Here is a 9,021-nt window from a genome sequence, read left to right on the forward strand (position 1 = left end):
ATTTTAGAAAACCATCTAACAGATATATATTTCTAAAAATTGCAACTTTCAATGCAAGAACCCTGCTATCAGAAGAAAAATTCATAGAAATGGAATCTGAACTTAATAAAATCAATTAGGACATTGTTGGAGTCGCTGAGGTCAGAAGGAAAGTAGAAAGCCTAACCACTTTAAAATCCGGTCACATTTTCTATCATGTCGGAGAAAACGATGGGAATGGAGGTATTGGGCTCTTTATTAATAAAAAACTAGCTGAGAATATCATATCAGTAAAAGCAGTTTCCACAAGATTTATACTTGCAAAATTACAACTAAACACCCGTTACTCCATAAAGATCATTCAAGTCTATGCACCAACATCGAGTCACGCTGACGAAGAAATAGAACAGTTCTATGATGACTTGTACACAGCTGTTTCAGAAGACCAAGATAATTTTACGGTAATATGTGGCGACTTTAATGCCAAAATAGGAATAAGCACTGATCCAGCTGAAAATGCCCTCGGAAATTTTGGCACACCAGATAGAAACGAAATGGGCAAAATACTCTTAAATTTCCTATTAGAAAACAATCTATATTTAATGAATAGCTTCTTTTATAAGGAAATCCATAGAAGATGGACTTGGAAGAGCCCCGATGGTAAGACAAAAAATGAGATCGACTTCATCATCACTGACAAAAAACATATAGTCAAAGATGTTACAGTCTTAAATCAATTTAGAGATTTCTCAATACAACAAGAGAAGACGTAAATAACCTAAACGAAGAAATAGTAGATACATTACCACAAGCTCAGGAAAAATCTGGCCCTAAGCATGGAAAAGAACAAAAAATTAGTAAAGAAACGAAACAAAAACTGGAAGACCGTAGAATGCTCAGAAGTCAAGGAAATGTTGACTCACAATATATTAACAGCATCAATAAAGAAATCTCTAAAGCCGTCAGACGGAATATTAGAAAATACAGCAACAAGAAAATTATAAAAACTATAGAAAACAACAAAAGCATGAAAGCATTGAGGAGAAAAATGGAAAATGGCAAAAAAGAAATCTTCCAACTTAAAGACAAAAATTGAAATATTATCTCAGATAGACCAAGCATATTACATATATGCTTGGTCCATATAAAACATTCCAAGTACATGGAAGAATTTGGTTACAATCCTCCTCCACAAAAAAGGGGATAAATCAGATCTCAAAAACTATAGGCCAATTAGTTTGCTTAACCACCTATACAAGCTCTAAACTCGAACACTGACAAACAGATTAGAAGCAAAACTCGATTTCTATCAATCAGAAGAACAGGCAGGATTTCGAGCGGGACACGAAACAAACGACCATTTGCAATGCCTTAAAACTCTAGTTGAAAAGTCTATCAAGTATAACAGACCCCTTGCTCTTATCTTTGTCGACTTCCACAAAGGATTTGACACAGTCGAAACAGTTGCTATCTTAAAAGCACTATCAGAATGCAGAATAGATCACAGGTATGCAAATATTATTCGAAATATATACGAAAATGCGACAACAACCGTTAACCTCCACTGCATAACTGAGAAGATAAAAATTGGCAGAGGGGTGCGGCAGGTAGATACCTTGTCGCCAAAACTATTTATAGCAGTTGTGGAGTACGTATTTAAACGGCTAGAGTGGGAATCAAAGGGTATTAGCATCGATGGAAAGATATTCAATCATCTCAGATATGCCGATGATATTGTTCTCATAACAGACAACTTAGGAGAAGCCAGAGTTATGCTACAATAACTACAGCAAGTAACCCAGAAAGTCGATTTAAAAATAAACTATGGAAAAATAAAAATGATGACCAATCTCGTCCCCAATGAGCTAATAGAAATCGAAAAGTCGCCCATAGAACTTGTGGAAAAATATGTGTATTTGGGTCACGAAATAAGGTTAACGCGAGATAACCAAACATACGAGCTGCTTAGAAGAATAAGTCTGGGTTGGGCTGCATTCGGAAAAATGAGAGACGTATTTAAAACAAATATACCGATCCATTTAAAAAGAAAAGCTTTTAACCAGTGCGTTCTACCAGTCCTCACATACGAAGCAGAAACCTTAACTCTCACAAAAACAGCAGCCGAAAAATTGAGAAGGACACAACGAAAGATGGAGAGATCAATGCTTGGAATAAGCTTAAGAAATAGAATAAGAAACGAGGAACCGGAGTGGAAGACATTATCGAACATATTACAAGGCAAAAATGGAGATGTGCAGGACATGTTGCAAGAATGGAAGATGACAGTTGGACAAAAAATTGCTTGAGTGAAGACTACAGACTGACAAGCGAAGCCGAGGAAGACCCCCAACGCGATGGACCGACGACCTCAAAAGAATCGTGACCAATTGTCTAGCAGAGGTGCAGAACAGAAGCAGATGGAGAAGTCTAGAGGAGGCCTATGTTTAACAATGGACAACTCAGGGCTGATTGATGATTATGATGATGTTCTTTGCAAAATCTGAGAAATAATCTCCTCTTTCATTTCTATCGCTCAGTCCATAACATCCAATATTGTTACTTTGTCTGCCTTTTCCTATCTTAGCATTAAGGTCACCCATCAGAATAGTAAGATCTTTAGTCTTGAGTTGGTCAGTGACGGTCTTTACATCGGCGTAGAACTTTTCAAGTTCTTCCAGTTCACTTTCCGCTGTCGGTGCATACACTTGTATTAAATTTATATTTCTGGGTTTCGCGTTCAACTGAATCATTATGACCCGTTCAGATACCTGGCATATCGCCCTGTCACATTTGCTAACATCCTTTGTGACTATGAATCCTACACCATTACGATGATAATTACTGTCTTCTCCTGCATAATACACTTCATGATCATCCACATGGCATTGGCCAGATCGGGGCCATCGCATTTCACTAATACCCAGAATTGATATTTGCAGTCTTCTCATCTCATTTATGGCATTCTGTGTTTTTTCGGGTTCATATAAACTCCGCACATTCCATGTGCCTATTCTACAGCTTTTTTCGATATCAAATTTGGCCAAGCCGGACCCATTCTTCGCACCCCTACCTTATTTAAGAGGCGCTCGTACTCGGGGCCATCGTTTAATTCCTCAGCTATATTGATAAACCTGGGAAAAATAGTGTAGTAGTCATTCCCTTGGATTTCTAAACCGCTGTGTACATGCTGTTTAAGTGGTTACCACCGCACCGGGCACTGTTATGTTTTGACCGTTCTGGCATACATGACTTCCGCTTAATACAAATACTGAAAGACCAGCTACCGCTTTCCAGGTTTGATTTTATATAAACCCTAAAACCATTGGGCTGCCACCTCCGCCCTCCAGACCGTTGTAAAGACCTTCTTCTCCGCCCTGGATGCCGTTGTGGTCTTCATCCATAACCCTGGAGAAGGGACCCTTAACAGGTACTAGTTTCCCGGGCCAGGAAACACCTGGAATCTGCGGAAGGCAGGGATTGATTCACTTTCCCTGATAGGACTGTCCAAAAAGGAGTTCCTACTCCTTTTTGGACAGTCTAATAAACTAATAGACTAATAAACTAGGAGTTTATTATCTAAGGGGATGTCATATAGTTTTTAAAGAAATTCCCTTTAATTTAAGGTGTCGTAAGCGGTATTTAGATTTACAAATACCACCCCTGATGCCTGATATCTTTCGTACTCGTTGTTACTTTTTGCACTTACGGTGACCTCTATTAACATAAGTGACCAATTTAAAAAGTGATTTATAAATTATTGTAATTTAAATTTTATTAATTTATAAAACAAATATTGCACGTCATAAACTGTAGCAATCAGAAAGTTACTAAGATCTCCCTGCTGTACAGAGTTTTCTATAATTTTATGTGGTAACAAATATTAGAGTACTACTACTTTCTTAAACTGTTACACGAAAACTCCACTCGATATACGTACATTTATATGATAAATGTTTCAGTCCGATGCATTAAAAGAAAATACTAATGCATAAAAATGGAAACTTTCCAAGTTTATAATAGACGCTTACTTAAGTTTAAAAATAATTAAAGCAAGTAATATAAATTACTACCTTGCCTATTAAACATAAAAGTAATATAAATTTATATGTCGGTTAACAATTTATATTATAAAAATTTTAACTACGTTAGCCAAGTATCTATGAAATTCCTCGATGCCTAAATTGATGAATATTAATACAAATTTCAAGTCCCACAATATACCTGCTGTAAAATTTCAAAATCTACGACTAATAAAATTATTGGCAACATTGCAGGAGCTTAGTTTTGTACCAGACAAGGTGTATACGGATCCCAAAAATGTTTTAACGTATTACGGAGCCTACTTGATCCTATGCGTTGGTCGGAGTCTACATAAAGCGCTACTTAGATAATAATATACTCGGTGTATATTCTCCTAGAGTTCGTATAACACCGTTTTAGTACGGAGCTCACATTAACCGCTAGATCTATATATATATATATATATATATATATATATATATATATATATATATATATATATATATATATATATATATATATATATATATATATATATATATATATATATATATATATATATATATATATATATATATATATATATATATATATGTGTATTGATCAAATGAATTGGTCAAAACTGACTAGTATGTCTAAGGGTGAAATAGAAAAGTTTTTCAGAAGATCAATGAAATGAAAAGAGTTTTTGACAAAGGACGAGGCGTTTTCGGCTAATGGTTGTAAGGATGAGGCGAGATGTTTTGCCAATTTCTGAGTGGGACAGTTGTATGCACTGACGATGGGTCTTAGGGGAACATTGGGCTTATGGATTTTTGGAAGGCCGTATAACTTTGGAATTCGGGATGATTTTTCTCTGGGTATAAGAGATTTTTTGAGGTCTGGAGATAGAGTAGACTTATTTATAATGGATTTGGTCGTTTTTTCTAGATATGTGGTTGGATCATTTGGGACATGTTTGTATTCTGTGGAATTCAGAAGTTCGGACTTCTGAATTCGGACTTCGGACTATTTTGTCGAAATAGTTAGAAGAGTTGAGAATGGCATTACCTTTGTCGGCCGGAAGGATGACGATGTCAGGGTTGTTGTAAAGTTCTTTGAGGGCACGTCTTTCTGAAAGACTGATATTTGAAGGTGGGGGTTTGGAAGTACGGTAAGTAAGTATATATATATATATATATATATATATATATATATATATATATATATATATATATATATATATATATATATATATATATATATATATATATATATATATATCTACGGCATAAAGTGGACTCCGCCCATGTTAAAATTCAGGTTCAAGTGAGCTCCGTGGTCAACTGGACACCGATATACGGAGCTCACTTGACCATTCCATAATATTGGCTCTGTCGATTCGTCAACATGTATAGTTTCATAATTTTTAAAAATTTTGTGGAGCCCTTAAGTACCCCTGTATCATGAATGTATATTGCATAGTTCACGTGTATATCTTATAGGGGTCGTTCAGATCTTTTTCACTGTATATTGGAACCATAGGTATATCGGTTTAAGTAAGCTCTGATAGTTTGGCAACTCTGCCATTAAGCTGTATACTTCTCGCGTATAGTCTGAACGGTTGATATGGACGCCTTATTTTTGTTATCGTTCATACGCATTACAGTGTGTAACAGATATGTATACTATTAACTACCTGTTTTTGGTAGGTACGTGCTTTTCTAAAAATAGCTTTATAGATACAAAAGGATTTCGTTACCAAATTGGATTTTTTTCATATGCGGAAATTTCCTAATGTATTTTGTTAACGTGAGTATGTCTTCATACGTTTTATTTAAGAATTCGATAAGTAAGAACTTTTTTTATTTCATTGAATGTTTTATGATATCTTGTATACAGATTTTTATTATTTTATTTCTGGTTTTATCTGTGTACTACATATAATTCTGGATAGAAGGTTATCTCAAAATAAATATTTATTTGCTTAAATAGATATTTTTGTGTAAAAATGGATAGTAGTGCACAAAAAAGGGAAGAATGCTTAATTTATCTAACAAGAATTATACCACTTCACCCATATTAGATAGGTCTGAATGTTTTATCTCCTATTTAGGGGTAATATGTAGTCAATATAAGTGAAGCTAGTGTTAAATTTGCAATGACCTTTATAAGTAATAGCTTACTGACTGTACTTTACATGTTGAGTTTAAATAAATAAACCTTGTCCCTTCAGAAAAGAGCGATTTGAATGGCAAAGTCAACGAAGAAAGTGTAATGAATCTTTTATCACCCCAGATTCACACAAATTAACCGCTGTTTGCAGGCAAGAGTCTTCCTGGCAGATTTAAGGAAGATAACTACCATAAGGAAGTTCCTTTTGAGGGTTCAGATGGCGAGAAGCAGCTTATTTTTTTTTTGTATATCTTGCAGATGTGTTGATCTAGCCAGTTTTTCCTCGATTCTAGTCATAAAATGGGTTGTTATTCGAGGAGTGAATGTTACGAATCTAGACTTTGTTTCTTTTGTTCTCTAGCTACTTATCTTCGGATATTAGGTGGATTGATAACTACGATATTGTAGAGCTTATGTATGGATGAGAGTCTTAATATCCGCTTAATTTGGCTGACTAATTTATAGCTAAATCTACGTGTCAAGTATGTATTGATGTCACCCATACAAGCTAGGTATATTTGGCAGCAGAAGCATAGAGTTTAAGCGTCTACGTTTTAAGAGTGAAAGTATGTGCTTCCCGTTTTTAGCTGACAAGTTCGCGGAGAATACTATTTTTCTGGTTCTAGTTTGCCATTTAGTTTTAAACAAAGTTCTGTAAATTACAAAGTGTGTTTAATGATTTCATGACACTATTGGTTCAGGTATATGTTCAAATTTGTGAAAGCGTCTCTGTTAGGGACATTGAAGGAGCACACCTGACTTTTTCCAGGGTTTGGCTTAAAATTAATTTATAATATATTTTTATTGTATTTAAGATATAATTTAGATCTTTCTCCACTTCAGCAACAAAAGTTTGTGGTTCTGCAACAATAGATGTATCGTCTACATAATAAAAGTCCTAGTATTTACTGTTATGGGTTGTGTAAATGTTATACAGTGTAGGTGCCATTACGGTACCCCAAAGGAGACCGTTCTTCTACGTTTTCAATCTTCATCTTTTCTTACCATTGAGTGATACGGAAAATCTTCTAAAGTTCTATTACCTAAGGGGATATCACATAGATTTTGGAGAAATGTCCTTTAATTTAAGGTGTCGTAAGCAGAATTTAGATTGACAAATACCACTCCTCATGTCTGATATTTTTTATATCCGTCTTCGTTGTGTTGGGCAAGATTTAGTATGTGTGACGAACATGATCTACCCTGTCATATATAGCCACTTTTATCTTTAAATTTAAGTTTTCCTTCTATTATTGGTTTATATTAAGGATCATATGCAGAAGTATTGTGTATAGGTGAAAAAATAAATAGATATATTGGCCGATAGCTTTTGTGGTCGTTGGGGTTTTTGTCAGGTTTAAGCAAGGCAACAACTTTGTCTTTACTTTGCTTGTCTACAGACTTTGGATATTAGCCACTGTTGTATTTTTTTGTCCAAATTTTATAATTAGTTTTGTGTTTAGATCCTCAGTCAGGAGCCGTAATATTGTTCATAATATACGTGGATAGTGGATCCAAACTCAACATCGTTGAAAGGTTTCCTCAGCTGACTGATTTTGTCCTCTCTTATTTTAAGTTTTTCTTTGCTTCTTTGCCGGCATTTATTATGTTTATTTCGTTATTTTCAGCGATTAGCTTAATACCAAATACCCTAGGTTTGGCCCTCTATTTGCTTCCTGCAGTAGAAATACGTCACATTTGTGTTAAGCGTATATGTCTGCTTATATGCTATAAGCTTAAGTAAAGTAGAGTGTGTGTATCTGTAGATATGTCCTTACTATTTATAGACATAAGTAGAATAGTTGGTCCTAAAAAGGACCGATTTGACAAACATCATATTGAACGGGTGATTGAAGAATTAACCGATTAAATAATTATTCATTATCCAGAGTAAGAGTACGCTCGATTCGGTGGTCTTATTGTAACTTCAAATTTCGTGAAGGCTTTTACTTTGAACTCCATAAAAATTTAAATTTTGCATACTGTTACTTATAGACGATATTTCGAGTCAGATTTGTTTAGTAATAACTGTACTTATATAGTCTCTTTGTGAAAAGTAAATGAGCTTGTAATATCGGTTTACAACTCATATATGGATAATAAGGAAATAAACAGGTTAAAATGTGACAACAAATTGCTATATAACAGTACGAGACAATATTCATATGCTGTGGCAAAATCATCATATTTGGATTTCATATTTCAATTATCATATTTACATTGATATTTATGTGGCAATCAGCTGTAAAAGTCATTGCCTTTTTTTCTGTCATATCATATTTTAGCATATCATATTTTGAGTGAAATTGATCCTAAATTCGTCTAATAATATTAAGTTTTTAAAACAGCTGTGTTTTTATGCTCATTCGGTTACCTTTTGTAAACCAGTCTCTGTAAATATAAGGGATTTATATAATCGTTTCATTTCGTAATCTTGTCGTTTCATAATTATAGTTCTCTTGCTTTTATTTTCTATATTTTCTATATAAAGATCATCGTCATCGTATAGTCAGAACGCAACAAGATTCTATTGCCTTTTTGAAAATACAGCCACGTAAATGGCGTTTTTAAAATTTATGTCAATATTTCTGAAGTGCCTTTTCTAGGATAATTTTTTTAAGCCTAGTTCGTTTGATTATATGTAATTGATTTGATAGTCCACAACAGATAAGTATTGATTGTAGGTAGGATAGCAGGTGTTGATAAATATGATGGGTCGGTAGATAGTCTCATTATTCCTAAATCTGACCATATGTTACCTCCCCCTTCATTTGTGGAAGTCCTAAGGACATTTTTTCTCTTGGGGCATCCTCCCAATTTAGCATGGAAATGCAGTTATTATAGTCTTTGGATAAAGCCAGCGCAACT

This window comes from Diabrotica undecimpunctata, chromosome 1 (assembly GCF_040954645.1).
Source record: "Diabrotica undecimpunctata isolate CICGRU chromosome 1, icDiaUnde3, whole genome shotgun sequence".
Lineage (NCBI taxonomy): Eukaryota > Metazoa > Arthropoda > Insecta > Coleoptera > Chrysomelidae > Diabrotica > Diabrotica undecimpunctata.